We start from the raw sequence: 18,958 nt of genomic DNA, 5'->3' as shown, positions 1-18,958 counted from the left end.
ACATGTAGAAAATATGATCAGAATGCTATAAAATTTCATGATGCGAGGATACGCACACGCTTCTTAGAATGGAGTTGACATTCTTTTGCTGGAGAATCTGCTTATTATCAGTGGGAGTTGGGTTTCTCTGTGCTAGAGCAGTATCTATGAAAAATGGAGTTGGTTTATTATCTCCTAGCATTTGGATCTTTTGCAAAGACCTGGTTTGTAACCCTTCAGATTCTAACATAGCCGTCTTCCCCTTGCATGCCTTATATAGAAGAATGGTGATTCAGTTATAAGACATGCTACAGCAGAGATGGAATGGGTACTGAAGAATAGAAAGGCATGACATATTGACATGTATTCACTCCATCCGGAAATAAATGGATGGGTCTAGGCGTATTTCAGTTCTAGATACATCCAGTTCTATCCATTTCTACGACATTTAATCCGGACGGAGGGAGTATGATGTAAGAGCTAGGGATACGACAGGACAACACAGTAAAAGAACACTGAAAAACCCACTACAGAACCAAAGTATTCAAACCCACTGATATGAGATAGTACACTCATGCAGCTCAGGATGCAAAACTACCAGGCAGTTTTCCTTGCAAAAATCAACATTGTGGCCTTTAATCATACATTTTGCTACAACTAAATTTAGATCAGATAAAGGTTGGATTCACGCCGATTAACAAAATACATGCTGATGTAAAAATATAGTGATATACAATAGGTACTTACATCTACATTGGAGCACAGAGAATTCCTGCAAGAATCTTTCCTCATAAATGATACCATTGCAGAAAATCTTCTATCTGTTAAGCTTATTTTCTAAAAGAGAGATGGGTAAGAAACATGTAGAAAATATGATCAACATGCTATAAAATTTCATGATGCAAGGATACGCACACGCTTCTTAGAATTGAGTTGACATATTTTTGCTGGACTAGAGCGGACTAGTTCTTTGGCCACTGGAATCTGCTTATTATCAGTAGGAGTTGGGTTTCTCTGTGCTGGAGCAGTATCTATAAAAACTAGAGTTGGTTTATTATCTCCTGGCATTTGGATCTTTTGCAAAGGCCTTGTTTGTAACCCTTCAGATTCTAACATAGTCGTCTTCCCCTTGCATGCCTTGTATAGAATAATGGTGCTTTAATTATAAAACATGCAGCAGCAGAGAGATGGAATAGGGACTGAAGAATAGAAAGGCATGACATATTGACATGTATTCCCTCCATCCGGAAAAAATGGATGGGTCTAGGCGTATTTCAGTTCTAGATACATCCTTTTTTATCCATTTCGGCAACATGTAATCCGGACGGAGGGAGTATGGTGTAAGAGCTAGGGATATGACAGGACAACACAACAACAAAAAACACTAGTTGAATATAAAACTGTATGCTAGCGGAATACATATAGAAATAACTAAGGCAACATACACGTGTATGATTGGGAAAATAAGATGGCATTGCAACAGAGCACTAGAACATCTCTTCAATGTAAAAAAACATGGTATGGTAGACAGATGAAGTACATACTGATGAATAACAATGCATAAGATATTCAGAAGCATGATGTCCAAATTAAGCAGATGGCATTGCGATAGAGTAGAATGACAGTAGTTGAATTTGAAAGCATGTTATCATGAATGGAATAGGTACTGAAAAACAGGAAGGCATGCCATATTTACATGCATGATCAGCATGCTAAGCACATGGCATTGCAATAGAGTAGATACACTCCAGGACATTATATGCATGTTGTACCCATATCACAGGCCAAGTTAGAGCAAGGACCTTGTGGGGTGAAGAGGATTCATCATCTTTCTGCAAGTCTTCTGAAGAACTGCATTTACATGTTCCATCATATTGGGTATCATTGACATCAAGTTTATTGGCCTTTACATTGCTCCATGAGGTTCTTGTGGATATATCAGTGTGTGCAATTATATCTGACATGCATGGAAGACAACTAGTAGTTAGATTTATGTAATGAGTGCCTGTAGGAGACGACATAAATAGTAGGACTAGGGTTAACTAGCAGCAACAGGTCTCATAAACTGAAGGGAGAACACAGATGAAAGCTATAGAATATGTATTGTTTGTACTCGAGATTAACTAGATGGCACACAAAAGTATTAAAGAACAACATAGGAAATACTAGAAGTGGTATAATACTATAATCACCAGCCTGTGGGATAGCATTGGCTGATGGATGATAACTATGGAACAGTGTTACCTAAAGAACAAGTATCTTAGCTGAACTATGGAACAGCGTTAACTCCTGAACAAGACCTGTAAGAGATCAGCATGAATATACAGTGAAATGTGATGATCTATTTTCCATGCTTAGATGAATAACAAAGCCATAAATGTTGCACACAAGTAAGATGAGGGTACAACCTATCTGGCTGCCATCCATAGGAGTGAGCATCATGTGCTGACTTGTCGATGGCCCTGCAGTTGTTGTGGCTGTGCATGTCGGGCACGCGCATTCGATGCAGGGAACTGTTGAGTGGGGACTATAGCACCCTTCTGGTGTATGATTACCTTGTTGGAGCAGCTGCGGTGAGTCCGAAGACGGTGTGTCTGAAGATGCAGATAACGCATAATGTTAAGAACGACATATCTCTTTGATCTGAAGAAATACACTAAGAGATCAACAGCAAGGTACGAGAGTGGTCACACGTCTGTTGACTGATGTCAGGACCCCAATTCCAAGTCACATCGATCTAGCCGGTAACACCTCATATCACTTTGCGGCCTTACGCACGGTATTCCCACGGGTGTCGCCTTACCATGGCCCGGGACCGTTTGTGCCTTTCGGCTCACGTATGATAGTGTCGCTAGCATCCATATGACAGAGAACCCGGGCCGACATGACTAGTCATGAACCCAAAGTGGCACTAACTTACGAGGACAGGCATACATGAATCAACATCGAGCATGTCGGTCAGCAGCGTGTGAATCTGGGCTGTAGCAACTGGGCTAACAGGACTCCGGGAACCCGGGCTGTAGCAGGCTAGCAGGACTCCGGATGTCACCGCGTGACATTTCCCCGAAGAGACAAACACAGGAACGAAGTGAATCACATGCCGGCCAGTCTAAGTGTTCTGGAGCAGTAGTGCTGGGCTAGCAGGACTCCGGTGAACCGGGCTGTAGCGGGCTACTATGGCTCATGGAAGCATAAGACTACATTTCCCCGTAAGAGAGGCTACCAAGGATAAACAACTAGGTTGTCGGATCCCACACATACCAAGCATTTCAATCAAACACACAATATGCTTGATATGTGTAAATACAACATGGCATCACAACAAAACTCTACGACTCAAATTATTCATTCATTAGGCTCCGAGGAACGAGATATTACAAACATGGGTCTCATGACCCAACATACAAAGCATGCAAGAAACAAGCACATGCGGAAGCTTAACTTGTCTGAGTACAGACAACTACAAATGAAGAAGGCTAAGAAGCCTGACTATCTACAAGACCCTCCCAAGGGTACAAGATCGTAGCTGAGGTAACGAGCTAAACGTCGAAGTCCATGCGGAACTACTAGTGAGACTGAAGTCTCTCTACAAAAACATAAATTAAGCAAACGTGAGTACAAATGTACCCAGCAAGACTTACATCAGAACTAGCTACATATGCATCAGTATCAAGAAAGGGGTGGTGGAGTTTAACTGCAGCAAGCCAGCTTTGACTCGATGGCTATCCTGAACTACGACTGCAAGTAACTCTTTTGAGGTGGCGCACACGAGTCCACATATTCACCATATCAATACACCACTATGGATCCCCTCCCGTCTCGCTACGAGAATGCCATCCATAGCACTCACGCTTATCTTGCGCATTTTAGAGTATCCACTTTCACTTGTCTATGAACTATGTAAGGGGTCCAAGTTTCCATATCCAAGGAATCCGGCTATTCGAATAGATAATGATAACCCTGCAAGGGTGTACTTCTTCACACACGCTCTCGCCACTTACCACCATGTACACGTCGTGTATCTCGGCAACCTTCAAGCGGAAGCCTAGTGAGGGAGTCGGCCACGACCTGACTAATCACACAAGTCTCTCGTCCAGGTTTATTTCCTATTCGGGTTCCATCCGCAAGGAGATCCAGCCGGGGTGTCGCTCACGGCCCCAAACGATGTGTACAGGGTTCCCAAGCCCACCATCCGGGTGCCACTTGGTACACCGTGCCACTGTGCCTAGTCTGTCCCAAGCCCAGCTGTACCGGGTGCCACTTGGTAGACTACTAACACTACCTACAAACACGAGAAACTAGTTGCAACTCCTGGACATTGATCGAGTTGATTAATAAGTCGAGAGAGCTTGGAGCGCCCGGAGCCCAATGTGTGGTAGTAACTGTTCATGGATCACAAACACAGAACTCAGTTCCTGAGGACGGCTGCAATGAGACAACCCACCATGTACTCCTACATGGCATGTCACCGCTACCTTTACCAAATAGTGTTCACACACTTATCTCACACACAGTAGGACATGTTCATGACCATTCCAATTCATCCCCGATTAATCGGACCTGACTCAACTCTAAGCAGTAGCACGCATGACAAACAAGCATGAATGAGTAGGCACACTAGGGCTCAAACAACTCCCACTCATGCTAGTGGGTTTCATCTATTTACTGTGGCAATGACAGGTCATGCAAAGGAAAGGGGTTCAACTACCGCAGCATGTAATAGTTGAATCGTTGTTGTCCTAATGCATTAAAAGAGAGCAGGAGCGAGAGAGTGGGATTGTATCGGAATGAACAATGGGGTTTTGCTTGCCTGGCACTTCTGAAGATATTATAGCTCTTCATCGGTGTCATCGAACTCATCGTCGGAAGCACGTCTATCGAGAGGGGACAAATACCGGCAACAGAGAAGGAGAGCACAATCAATGCAATGCATAATATGATGCATGATCATGACATGTCAATATGCTGTGTTTTGAGCTAATGCAACTAGCAACATGTTAAATGGAGTTGGTTTGAACCCTAGGTTCAAATTCAAACTCCATATGTGAGGGTTTAAATGCCATTTATATGATTTTGCTTAAACAGTAGCCATAAGTTGTTCTAACATGCATGAAAAAGGTACATATGGATAGATCGTATTTTTCTGATCATTTTTCATATATATAATTTATTTCATTCTGAGCTACGGTTGATTTTATATGATTTTTAGAAGTTTAAAACATTTTCTGGAATTTCTAAACCTTTCCAGATTTATTTCAGTTCCAGAAAGACTTTACTACGTTAGCACTGCTTCATCATGATGTCAGCAGGTCAATAGGGCACAGTCCAGGTCAAACGTGACCTGTGGGGCCCGCACCTCAGTGTAACAGGGCAGGAACAGAGGCTGACTTGTGGGGCCAGGTCAACAGCCACGTCAGCACGGTCAAAGCTGACGCGAGGGTCCCGTAGGGTTATAACTAATCTAAGCAAAAATAAAGCTGGGGTTAATTAGGGCGTGGGGCCGATTTGTCACTGAGCAAGGGGGGTTAATTAGGGGGTGATTAGCCCCTAACAGTGGTTGTCACCGGCGGCTAATCGCTGGCGAGCACACAGACGCGGCGAAGTCGCCCTTCTGGCCAACTCCAGCGATGGATGGATGCGTGGCTGGGTTCTACGGAAGCTGGCATCGCGGCGCGTCCGACGGTGGTCTCGGGAAGGCCCGAGGTGGACGGTAGCGACGACGATGACATCAACAGCGGTGGCCGGGGCTCGGGCGTGCTTGGAGTCGAGGCTATGGTGTGATAATGGACGACCCGAAGCGCTTGAGAGGCTCTACGGTGTGCGGCGAGCTTGCTAGACATGCTAGGGTGACCAAATGGTCGCCGGAGCAACGCCAGCGACAAGCTCTTGCGGCGGTGGGTTCAGTCTTCTTGGGAACAGCGGATAGAGGAAGCAAACGATGGAGGGAATAGGGGAAAAACTTCAGGGCTCACAGCGCGTCGTTTGGAGGCGTCAGAGGGCTCGGGGAGACCGGATGGCGACGTGACGGCGAAGGCGATCCGGCGGCCGGGCGCGGAGAAGACAGGTCGATGGCGAGGCGGCAGGGCGTCCGGTGATGCGTGGCTTGACGGAGGGGTAGAAGCCGACGTGGCGGAGCTCTCGGACACAAAGAGAGGGCGAGGGGGAGGCGGTGGCTGGGCAGGTGAAGCACGACGACGATGGAGCGCTCTCGAGTGAGCTCAAGGAAGGGGGCTAGAGGGCGAGGGAGAAGCAGAGAGTGAGGGAGAAGGGTCCGGGGCTCTAGGTGTCTCCAGGCGCTCGAACGAGGGTGGAGAGGAAGCAGGAGGTGGAAGCAGGAGGTGGCCACGGCTCAGCTGTGCACGCGCCATGCGCAAGGCCAGTAGGCGCGAGGAAGACAACACGCGAGGGGCTAGGATGGGCCTAGCAGGCCGGCTGTCTACTGGGCTGCTAGGGGGCTGCCAGAAAGGCCAGGTGAGTTCTCTCTCTCTCTCTCTCTGTTTGCTATTTAAGTTTCTGTTTTCTATTGCTTTAACTCCGTTTTGATTTAGTATAGTACTAAAACACATCTAAAAATCCTGAAATAAATTGTGGGGACCTTTTGAATTATCTCCAACAATCCACATTTAGTTTTAGAGTTACTTGAGCATTTAAAATAATTATAGCAATTAAATGCCCAAATTCAAATACATGATGATTTAATTCAAATGCCCACAAATGGCCTAGAAATATGTGCATCATTTTTGGCAGAGGTTTTCACCTTTATCAAAAATCATGAACTTTTCTAAAGGGCATTCTGGGTACATTGAAAATGTTTTTAAGTTGAACCTAGTTGAGTTCTTTTGGGTGTTAGGGATTGATCACCCCTATTTCAAGTTTAAGCAAAATTGAAACATGATGCAACAACCAAGACTAGTCCACAAGCAAAGCTAAAGCTAGGGCTGTGACAACTGAAGACTAAATTGGGGTCACATGATTTTATTTTATTTTGGTACTGTCCGATCTACGCCGGATGGCTGGCCGTCTTGTGCCTCCCGGCTGACACTGTTCGGAATCTTCCCCGAAGAGCCAGGGAACCACGGCAGAGCAGCCTGCCTCCGTCGTCCGTGCCCCGGCCAAAACCCCGCTCCCCGCCCCACCGCACTGCCGTGGTTGCGCCGCCCCCGAGCCAATCCACAAAGACTCCCCGTCATCCAGATCCGGTGGCGGCAGTACCTTCAACCCACGCAACTCTAAAAGATAGCCATATAAGCGCTGCTTCCACGGCGAACTTGCGGCCCCGCACCCTTACGTTAAACCCAGCCAACCGGCAGCCTAGGAGCTCCGCCGCCTCGAGGGGTGGTGCTTCACATTGCAAATTGATTGGCCCAGAATAAAAATTCAGACAACTGACGCCTAAATAAAGTGATTTGAGATGAGGGTGCGACCTATCTGGCGGCATGGTGAAGTAGGCAGGTCCAGCTGCCGGGTCGGTGAGGCCGGCGCGGTTGCGGTGGCGACCGGCGGCAGGGAAAGAGCGATGTCGCGATGGTCAACGGCTACGCCAAAGCAGCGCCAGGACTCTGGACGGATCCGAAGTTGGAGCCGCTCCGGTGCCGTGAACAACGGCGGGGGTGAATCGGCTCCGGTACGGTTCACGCGGCCGTCGTTGAGGCAGCACCAGCAGCACTGAGTAAGAGGCACACGACCCAGTGCACGACGGCAAATGGATAGCGTCTCCGGCATTAGGGAGGAGGGCGGCTGTGAAATTGGTGCCGTGGGGGCGCCATGGAGGTGGGGCTGAGGTTTCGCGGCTCAGGAGAAGGGAGCTTCCCGGGGAGAAGGTGATTTGGCGCCCACGAGGTATGAATGGGGGAGGGAGGGCGAAATTGGGAGGGGAGTGGAACCATGTCTTACGGACGCATTTGTCTGAAATGTGAGGGGGAGTTACAGTTCTACCCTTGCCTATAGGCTTCTTGGCTTGGGTCTGTGTACTGAGGGTCGGGGATAGTAGAGTAACTTTGCTTCTCTGGGCGGGAGCGATTTCAGGCGAGGAGGGCGTGTTTTGAACTATAGTGGGCGCGAGCGATTTCGGGCGAGGAAAGCGTGTTTTCAAATAGTGGGCGCGAGCTATTTTGGGCGAGGAGAGCGTGTTTTGCCGACCATGGTTTATGAATTATTCGGCACATGTCATTTCGGCCAAGGAGAAAGCGTGCTTGGATGAAGTTACGAACCTACCCTCGATGTACAACGGGCCAATTGATGTGTGTCCCACATAGGACGGTAATTTCGCGTCTCCCATTTATTTGCTCGGGCGAATTCCACTGAACAGAAAGGATGTTTAACGGTTCATTCAAATTTTGGGAGAACGAGCATCCACGTCTAGCTTACCAAGTCGATTCGGATCAAATTTTGAAATATTAGCTTGCCACTTCTTTTTTAGATGGAGAGATGATGCTCGGGAGTAATGTGATTTTACATGCTCGTTGCTAGCGATTTACTATATGACAAATAGTTGACCCACTCAAAAACGCGAATCAAACTCAAAATGAAATATCTCGATTCAATGAAATAGCTCGTTCAGTAGGTCAAAATAGTGAAATAATCCAAAATTGAACACCTCAATCGAGTAGCATGTTGTACAGTATTATAGCACTCCACGAACATGTTGAAAGTCAAATTAATGAACTTGTTTGATATACGCATATATCCGTTCATGTGTGTCGGGACCCCGATTCTAAGTCACACCGATCTAGCATGTAACACCTCATATCACTTTGCGGCCTCACGCACGGTATTCCCACGGGTGTCGCCTTACCATGGCCCGGGACCGTTTGCGCCTTTTGGCTCACGTATATGATAGTATCGCTAGCATCCATATGACAGAGAACCCGGGCCGACATGACTAGTCGTGAACCCAAAGTGGCACTAACTTACGGGGACAGGCATACATGAATCAACATCGAGCATGTCAGTGAGCAGCATGCGAATCCGGGCTGTAGCACTGGGCTAACAGGACTCCGGTGAACCGGGCTGTAGCAGGCTAGGCAGGACTCCGGATGTCACCGTGTGACATTTCCCCGAAGGGACAGACACACGAACGAAGTGAATCACATGCCGGCCAGTCTAAGTGTTCCGGAGCAGTAGTGCTGGGCTAGCAGGACTCCGGTAAATCGGGCTGTAGCGGACTACCATGGCTCGGTGGAAGCACTAGACTACATTTCCCCATAAGAGAGGCTACCAAGGATAGACAACTAGGATGTCGGATCCCACGCATAGTAATACACGTTACACGTACGCATAACATGCAAGTATGTGTTGTACAACATGGCATCACAACATAACGCAAACTCATATAGATAAAGGCCCAGAAGAGCCACATAGCATTAAATACAAACAGGGGTCACATGACCCATCATTCAGAGCATACAAGCAACGGAAGCATTACATGTCTAAGTACAGACAACTACAAAAGGAAAAGGCTGAGAAGCCTGACTATCTACAAGTCCCTCCCAAGGGTACAAGATCGTAGCTGAGGTAACAAGCTACTCATCGAAGTCCAAGCGGTACTACTAGTGAGACAGATGTCTCACCTGCAAAACATAAATAAAGCAAACGTGAGTACGAAGGTACTCAGCAAGACTTACATCAGATCCTATCATACATGAGTATCAAGGGTTTAGTTGCAGCAAGCCAGCTTTGACTCAGTGGCTATCCTGTTCTATGACAAGGAGAAACTTCTTTGAGGTGAGGCAATGCACACGAGTCCACTAACCACCACATCAATACACTACTATGGATTCATCCCCGTCTCCTTACGAGAAGGCCATCCATAGCACTCACACTTATCTTGAGCATTTTAGAGTATCCATTTCAAGTTGTCTATGTACCACGTAAGCATCCAAGAAGTCCATAACCGAGGACATGGCTATTCGAATAGATCATCATAACCCTGCAGGGGTCTACTTCTTCACACACGCTCTCGCCACTTACCGCCATGTACATGTCATGTACCTCGGGAACCTTCAAGCGGAAGCCTGGCAAGGGTGTTGGCCACGACCTGACTAACCACACAAGTCTCTCATCCAGGTTTGTCGCCTATTCGGGTTCCATCCACAAGGAGATCCGGCTGGGGTGTCGCTCACGGCCCCAAACGATGTGAGCAGGGTTCCCAAGCCCACCATCCGGGTGCCACTTGGTACACCATGCCACTGTGCCTAGTCTGTCCCAAGCCCACCTGGCCGGGTGCCACTTGGTAGACTACTAACACTACCTACAAACACCAGAAACTAGTTGCAACTCCTGGACAGAGATCAAGTTGGTTAATAAGTCGAGAGGGGCACTTAAGCATTACAATGTGTGGTAGTAGCTAGTCATTGGACAACATACACGGAACTCAGTGCTTAAGGACGGTTCCAGTGAGACAACCCACCATGTACTCCTACATGGCCTCTCACCGCTACCTTTACCAAATCGTGTTCACACGCTTAACTCTCAGCACCAGAACATATCGTACCACTCCAATTCATTCCCGATGAATCAGACCTGACACAACTCTAAGCAATAGCAGGCATGGCATGGCAGGAACACAACATGCTTTAATCAACTCCTACACATGCTAGTGGGTTTTAACTATTTACTGTGACAATGACAGGTCATGCAGAGGAATGGTTTCAACTACCGCAACATAAAGTAGCAGTTGAATTGTTGTCGTCCTAATGCAATAAAAGAGAGCAGGAGCGATAGGGTAGGATTGTATCGAAATTGAAAGTGCAACTATCCCTAGGTGGTTTTGGTAATTCATAACAACATATAGCTCATTGAGCTAATGCTATTCCAAGATGATTATTTCAAGAAAGCTCAATGACTGGCATGGCATGGATGTGGAAGTGGAACCCTCAAAATGCTAAGGACAAAGGATTGGCTCAAGCTCAAAAGCTCAAGACTCTTCATTTTATATTTTAGTGATCCAAGATCACATTGAGTCTTTAGGAAAAGCCAATACTATCAAGGAGGGATGAGGTGTTGCTTAATGAGCCTCTTGCTTCATGTGCTTAGTGATATGCTCCAAAACCCTCAACTACTTTCCCATATCCACATATGACCTAAACCCTAAGCCAAACTCGGTCCTATCGATTCTTCCTATCCGGGCCACCGAGTTTCACTTGTCATTAGCCACTGCCAAACCCTAGCAATTCGGTCCTACCGATAGGGATCTCGGTCTCACCGAGATGGGGCTGCAAACTCTCTGTTTCCCTTTCGTAACTTTTCGGTCCCACCGAAAGAGCGAATCGGTCCCACCGAGATTGCAATGTAAACTCAGTGTTTCCCCTTTGTAACTTTTCGGTCTCACCGAGTTCCACTCGGTCTCACCGAAAGAGCAAATCGGTCCCACCGAGTTTGCATGACCAACTCTCTGGTTAGCTAATTACCAAATTCGGTCTCACCGAGTTTGTGTAATCGGTCTCACTGAGATTACGTTATGCCCAAACCCTAACCATATCGGTCCTACCGAGTTGCATGTCAGTCCCACCGAAAATCTCTAACGGTCACTAGGTTTACTTTTTCGGTCCGACTGAGCTTATTGATTCGGTCCCACCGAGATTGGAAAACTGTGTAACGATTGGATTTTGTGTGGAGGCTATATATACCCCTCCACCTTCTTCTCATTCTAAGAGAGAGCCATCAGAACACACACACCATTCCAACTCATATGTTCTGAGAGAGAACCACCTATTCATGTGTTGAGACCAAGACATTCCATTCCTACCATATGAATCTTGATCTCTAGCCTTCCCAAGTTGCTTTCCACTCAAATCCTCTTTCAACCAAATCCAAATCCTATGAGAGAGAGTTGAGTGTTGGGGAGACTATCATTTGAAGCACAAGAGCAAGGAGTTCATTACCTACACACCATTTGTTACTTCTTGGAGAGTGGTGTCTCCTAGATTGGCTAGGTGTCACTTGGGAGCCTCCGACAAGATTGTGGAGTTGAACCAAGGAGTGTGTAAGGGCAAGGAGATCGCCTACTTCGTGAAGATCTACCGCTAGTGAGGCAAGTCCTGTGTGGGCGATGGCCATGGTGGGATAGACAAGGTTGCTTCTTCGTGGACCCTTTGTGGGTGGTTGCTTCTTCGTGGACCCTTCGTGGGTGGAGCCCTGTGTGGACTTGCACAACCGTTACCCTTGGGTGGAGCCCTGTGTGGACTCGCGCAACCGTTACCCTTCGTGGGTTGAAGTCTCCATCAACGTGGATGTAGGATAGCACCACCTATCCGAACCACGGGAAAAACATCCGTGTCTCCAATAGCGTTTGAATTCTCAAAACCCTTCCCTTTACATTCTTGCAAGTTGCATGCTTTACTTTCCGCTGCCAATATAATCTTTTCATGCTTGCTTGAATCATGTGATGATTGCTTGACTTGTCCTAAATTAGCTAAAATCTACCAAGAACTAAAATTGGGAAAAGGTTAAGTTTTTATTTGGTCAAGTAGTCTAATCACCCCCCTCTAGACATACTTTCGATCCTACAAGTGGTATCAGAGCTTTGGTTTCCATTTACTTTGATCTCCATAGCTTTTGGTGGTCATAGCCTTGGTTTCACAACCTAGGAGAGTATGGCGTCTAGCGAGGGAAATTATCACCGTAGAGGTCCTTACTTTGATGGTACTAATTTTGCTAGTTGGAAGCATAAAATGAAAATGCATATTCTTGGACATAACCCCGCCGTTTGGGCTATTGTGTGTGTTGGTTTGCAAGGTGACTTCTTTGATGGGAGAGAACCGAACCGTGAAGCTACCGCGGATGAGTTGAAGATGTTGCAATACAATGCTCAAGCTTGTGACATTCTCTTCAATGGATTGTGCCCCGAAGTATTCAACAAAATCAGCCGCCTTGAGAATGCGAAGGAAATTTGGGACACTTTGATTGATATGCACGAAGGTACCGACTCCGTCAAGGAATCCAAGTTGGATGTGCTTCAAAGCCAACTTGACAAGTTCAAGATGAAGGATGGTGAAGGTGTTGCTGAAATGTACTCTAGGCTTGCTCTCATCACAAATGAGATTGCCGGCTTAGGAAGTGAAGAGATGACCGATAAATTCATCATCAAGAAGATTCTAGGAGCCTTGGATGGAAAATATGATACCGTGTGCACATTGATCCAAATGATGCCCAATTACAAAGATCTCAAGCCAACGGAGGTGATTGGAAGAATTGTTGCTCATGAGATGTCACTTAAGGATAAAGAGGAACTTCACAACAAATCAAGTGGTGCCTATAAAGCCTCATGTGAAGCCCCTACATCATCAAGTGAGAAACAAGACTTCAATGAAGAATTGAGCTTAATGGTGAAGAACTTCAACAAGTTCTACAAGAGTAGAAGCAAAGATAGAAGCTCCAAGTCAAGGTCCTACAATGACAAAAGATCTTCTAGTCGAGAGCGAAACTGCTACAATTGTGGAAGACCCGGACACTATTCCAATGAGTGTACGGCTCCCTACAAGAGAAGAGAAGATTCTCCAAAAAGAAGAAGCAAAGGATCACCACCAAGGGATAGAAGGAGTAGAGATGATCGTTATGAACGAAGATACTCACGGAGAAGCAAGGATTCGGAAAGGAAGGAAAAATCATCAAGGAGATACACAAGACGAAGACATCAAGCTCATGTTGGTGAATGGGTATCCTGCTCCGACTCCGACAGCCACTCCGAGAGAAGTTATTACTCCGGCTCCGAAGATACTCAAGATGAAGGTGTTGCTGGTCTAGCACTTGTGTCAACCAACTCCTACGACATATTTGACTCACCAAATGAAGGAATTGGAAGATGCTTCATGGCCAAAGGTCCTAAGGTAACACACCCTGAGTATGTTGATTTCAATAGTGATGAAGATGACTTGTTAGGTGATGATTTGCTTGGTGACAACTCTAGTGATGAATACTATGATGAAATGTCAATTAAACATGCTAATCAAGATAAAACGAATGACAATGATAAGGAGAAGATTGAGGCCCTAACTAAAGAACTAAAAACTCTTAAGTTAGCTCATGAATCCATCTTCGAAGAGCATCGAGAACTTTTAAGAGCTCATGAGAAATTACACTTTGAGAAGCTCAATCTTGAGCAAGAGCATGAGTTCTTAAAAGCAATCAATGATGATCTCCACAAGAAAAGTTCTTCTTACATTGCCAAGCGTTTACTCTTATCTACTTACATGCCTCAAGTCAAGTCTAGTAACAAGAAAGATTCTTCCTCTAGCAGTAACAATGATCATGCTAAATCCAATATTGTTGCTTCTAGTAGTTCTATTGATTCCACTAATGATTCTCTTAGCCAAGTTACACTTGAGTAAGAAAATAGCTTATTGAAGGGAATTATAGAGAAAGGAGTGTACAAAAGCCTTGCCGGGAGTAAGCAATTCGAGGAAATTGTGCGCAAGCAAGGAATGCACCGGAAGAATCAAGGTGTTGGTTTTGAACGAAAGTTCAATGCCAATGGAGTTGAGTGGGAAGAAGATCAATACCCCAAGACAAAGTTTGTCCCTCAACAAGAGAAGTATGCTTCTTTCAAGGGGACACAAGCTCAAGATGATCTTCCACCACAAGACTATGAACAAAAGGGCAAGGACAAGCTTCAAAAGGAAATTGATGCATTTGAAGAAGCTCCTAAGACCTTAGTCAAGTGGATTACCAAGACTACTTCAAGTTCCACTTCATCAAGTACGACTACAACTCCAAGGATTCCCATCAAGATGATGTGGATCCAAAAGAAGAAGAACTAGAGAGTTCTTGAGGGTGACTCCGCCAACATACTTCACTCTTATCATTTTGGCAAGAACAAGTGCAATCAACTTCCACATCTTGCACTAGTTCAAGGAGTCACAAACCCTCTTGTTGGTAAAACAAGGGACAAGGTAACCTAAAAAGTTTTCATGGACATCATCTTTTGTGTGCATCACTCTATGTCTATGGATATCCTTGTTTGTTCCTTGTGGGACTAACCCCTGTAGGTATTGAAAGTGCAATTCACTCAAATGGATAGCTCCAAGTGATCTACATCAACATTGAGCATCCACATCTTCAACATCTACATGAAGTCATCATCGGCAAAACCCAAGGTTAGTTCATCCCTCTTAGGGGGGATATCACATCTAGGGGGAGCTTTACTCTAAGACTTGAGCTAAAGCAACTCTAAAGATGTGAACAAAACAATGCTTTATGTAAAAGTGGTAACCCCACTTGAGCTTAAACGATGAGTATGACCTATGATCAAGTGCTCTCACTTGACTCCTAAGTCAATATACTCATATATAGGTGACCTAGTCATCGCAAATTGCTTGATAGATGCTAGAATTGGTTGTGCATGCCTTGCCACATATTTCATTTGCCATCTTATTGTGTGAGCATGATGGTTGCATATTTTACTCATTCGAGGACATCCACTTGTTGTTTTGATTGTTTGGTTTTATCTTCTTTTGCCAAGTGGATGGACAAGAATGCCTAAGAACCTCCTCTAGCTATCTATGCTTTTCTCGTCTCAAACTCTATTCATGCTGCATCACAAAACTTGATCGAGTCAGATTCGAACCACTCTGTGTGAGGAGCGCTCGGAGTCCCCGATTTGTCATAGACTTAAACTTCCAAAACCTCTTTATGATTCTCGGTCTGACCGATACTCCACTTTCGGTCCTACCTAGATCATTAAGTTGATCTAGGTTTTCGATCTCGGTGCAACCGATTTGAACCTTTCAGTCACACCGAGTTTCAGTAACTGCTTGCAGTTATGAATCTCGGTGCCACCGAGTTGTTCCACTCGGTCACACCGACAGGGTCGGGCTATATATAGTCACGAGCAAAATTTTGGAAATTTCTCCGAACCCCTTCGCCCGCGCGATAGCCTGCTCTGTCCTCGTGGTCTCCGGATCGTCTTCTCGCCGCCAGCAGCCTCTAGTGCCTGGTCTCCGTCGCCGTCAACAGGAATTCTGCCCCACCGTTGCCGCTGTAGCAAGTCCCCGCCGAACTAGGGTATGGACTTGATCTTTGTGCTATTCCTCAATCTGATTCCTAGCACATTGTGATCATATTGATTCTTGCCACGATTGATAAACTTCTATCCAGTCAAAACGCCCGTAGATTAGGTTTGATTCGAAAATTCTAGGTTTAGTTTTCCGCCGAAACCATCTCGGACCCACCGAGTTGAAAAACTCGGTCCCACCGATTTGGCTTATGCCATTGCACAAGTGAAACCCTAGCAGTCTCGGTGCCACCGAACTATGACTCGGTCCTACCGAGTTCACTAGTTTAGGTTCCAAAACTGCTTGGGTATCACCGAGTTTGAAAATCGGTAGATCCGAGATGATTTCAGTGGGAAACTAAAACTAAGTTTTTGGATCATTCTTTTGCAAAAATGTCTGCATTTTGTGATGCTCATCCTTTCTACCTCATCTATAATCTATTCACAGGGTCAGCTGTGAGTTTGTAGCATGTCTGATCAAAGTGATAGCCAAAATATGTCAGAGCAGCAAGTGGTGATGAGTGAGGGCACTAGTCCCTCCAGTTCATCTGATGAAGGCAGCAGGAGCACTCCTAGCAATTTGCCAAAGGCTGCCACGAGACAAAGGAAGAAGAGGACTTCAGATTCCGAAGATGAGGACTATGTGGCAGAGGAAGAGGCCACTTCCAAGAGAGTTGAGCCAGCTCAAGGCACTAAGCCAGGTCTGAAAATCAAAAGGCCAGTAGGCAGGCAGCCCATGTCAAAGGCAAGAGCCTCAACTGAGAAGCCCACTCCCCAAGAGCCAGTTGCTGCAGAGGGCAAGAAAAGAAAGGAAAGGGTGAAGAAGACTGTGGCTAGAGTGCTTGGCAAAGCTTCCATCATGGAAGAAGAAGAGGAAGAAGAGGTAGCTGCACCAGCACCCAAGGCACCCAAGCTGATGGGTGATGCCATAAGGTCAGGGGCTACTGCATCTAAGCCCAAAGCTGCCTCCAAGCCAAAGCCTAAGATAAATACAAGGAGCATTCCTGCAGCTGAGAAGAACAAGGCCCCAGTGCCTGAGACTGTTGCTGAAGAAGAGGAAGAGAATGTCCTGAGAAAGCTAAAGCCCAAGATCCCAGACCACAACGATGCTCATCCTGTGGCTGAGGATATGAAGCTCAGGAGAGATTCAGGGCTGAGGAAGTGGAGAGAAGCAGACCCATATGCTTCAAGAAGAAGGACTGCCATGGACTACAGGTTTCACACTAAGGAGCAGCAGGATTTCTATGAGACTGTTTTGCTAGATAAGAAGCCAATTGTCTATGACATGAGATGGGTTGACTGGACCTACATCAAGGAGAAGGAGGAGCACTACCCAGGAGTATATGACAGCTTTAATGCTTGTGGAGTAGCTTACTTTGTTGGGCAGAAGCTCACAAAGTGGAACGAGGAACTGATCATGCAATTCTACTCCACGGCACACTTTTATCCATATGGGAGGATCACATGGATGTTTGAGGGTACAAGGTACCAATCCACAGTGGCTGAGTGGGCACAGATCATTAATGCCCCAGAGGAGCAAGATGATGACTTGGATATCTATGACAAGAAGAAGATGGACCATAACTCCATGTCCAATATGTACAAGGAAATTCCCAATGAAGCTCTTGACACCTTCAAGTTTGGCTCTATGCATTACCTTTTGTCAGGACTGCCTACGATCAATTGGATACTAAGGCACACCTTACTGCCCAAGTCTGGAGATCACAAGATGATCAGAGGCCATGCTATCAACTTGCTACATGTGTTTGATGTGCCTCAGAAGTTCAAGGTGATGAGCCTCATAGTGGAAACAATCAAGAGGACTGCAGCAGATCAGAAGAGGAGCTGCGGATATGCCCCTCAAATTCAGGAGCTCATCAACTCCAAGATGGGCACGGGCATATATCTATTGGACAAGGAACACCTGCCCATCCGTCCAGATTTCGAGGACAATCAAGTTGCCATGACTGAGAACGAGCCATCATCTACCCAAGCATACGCGAAGAAGGAGAAGGCGAGGAAGGAGAAAGCTGCCAAGATGCCTACTCAAGAGGAGGCATCTGAGTATTTCTTGAAGACTAAACAAGAGCAGCTTGGTTACTTGATTGCATCCACGCTGAGGATTGAGCAAAGTCTGGCCACCCTCACTCAGAATCAGCAGAGCCTAGAGAGAATCATGGAACAGAAGTTCTATGACTTGGATGTCAAGGTAACGGAAGTTCAGTCTGCAGTGGAGCAGCTCCAGGAGGACATGCAGGAGAGGAGAGGCAGGACTACTACTCATACCTTTGCCAGAGTGCCAAGAGGTCCGAGGTCGTCTGCCGTGCTAGTTGCTGACACAAGAGCCACCACCTCAGCACCAGCCACAGCCTCAGTTCCACCAGCTCCAGCATCCACTTCAGCTCCAACTCCAGCGTCTACTTCAGCATCTACCGAAGCCTTTGTCCTTGGAGTGATCCGGACTCCACCACCACCTGAAGATCAAGCCTGAGCGTCGATCTAGTGCTATGCATTTTCTAGGAACTTTTTGGTAACTTTTTGCCAAAGGGGGAGAAGATGTATAGATCATAGGCTTCGAGAGAGAGAGTGTTGCTTTTCTCTCTTGCTTTATTTGGTGGTTTTTCGAACTTGTTTGCTTTTGAGTGCCTGAGATACTACGTCATTATTTGTGAGACATTGATGATCATGTGTTTGATCATAAGATACACTTAATGTTTGCTTAATGCTATTATCCTATCTATCTTGTGTGATCATTCACTTTTCTTGGTGATGAGTGCATGTATTTCATTCTTATCATTTTGAGCGCTCCACCAAGATGTATGTGACATGGAAGAGTAACCCATGACTCTAACTCTTTGTGCATTTGCAGTCCAAAGCAAATTTTAAATATGCACAAATTTAGGGGGAGCTCTTACTTATCACATACTTCTCAAAGCGACGATATATTTCTTGCTTATTATCATTTGTCGAAGCTTTGATCTATATGTTGTC

The sequence above is a fragment of the Triticum urartu genome, chromosome 6A (genome assembly GCF_056163025.1).
Source record: "Triticum urartu cultivar PI428250 chromosome 6A, HENAU_Tu73, whole genome shotgun sequence".
Taxonomy (NCBI): domain Eukaryota; kingdom Viridiplantae; phylum Streptophyta; class Magnoliopsida; order Poales; family Poaceae; genus Triticum; species Triticum urartu.
Note: the sequence above shows the minus strand (reverse complement) of the source record.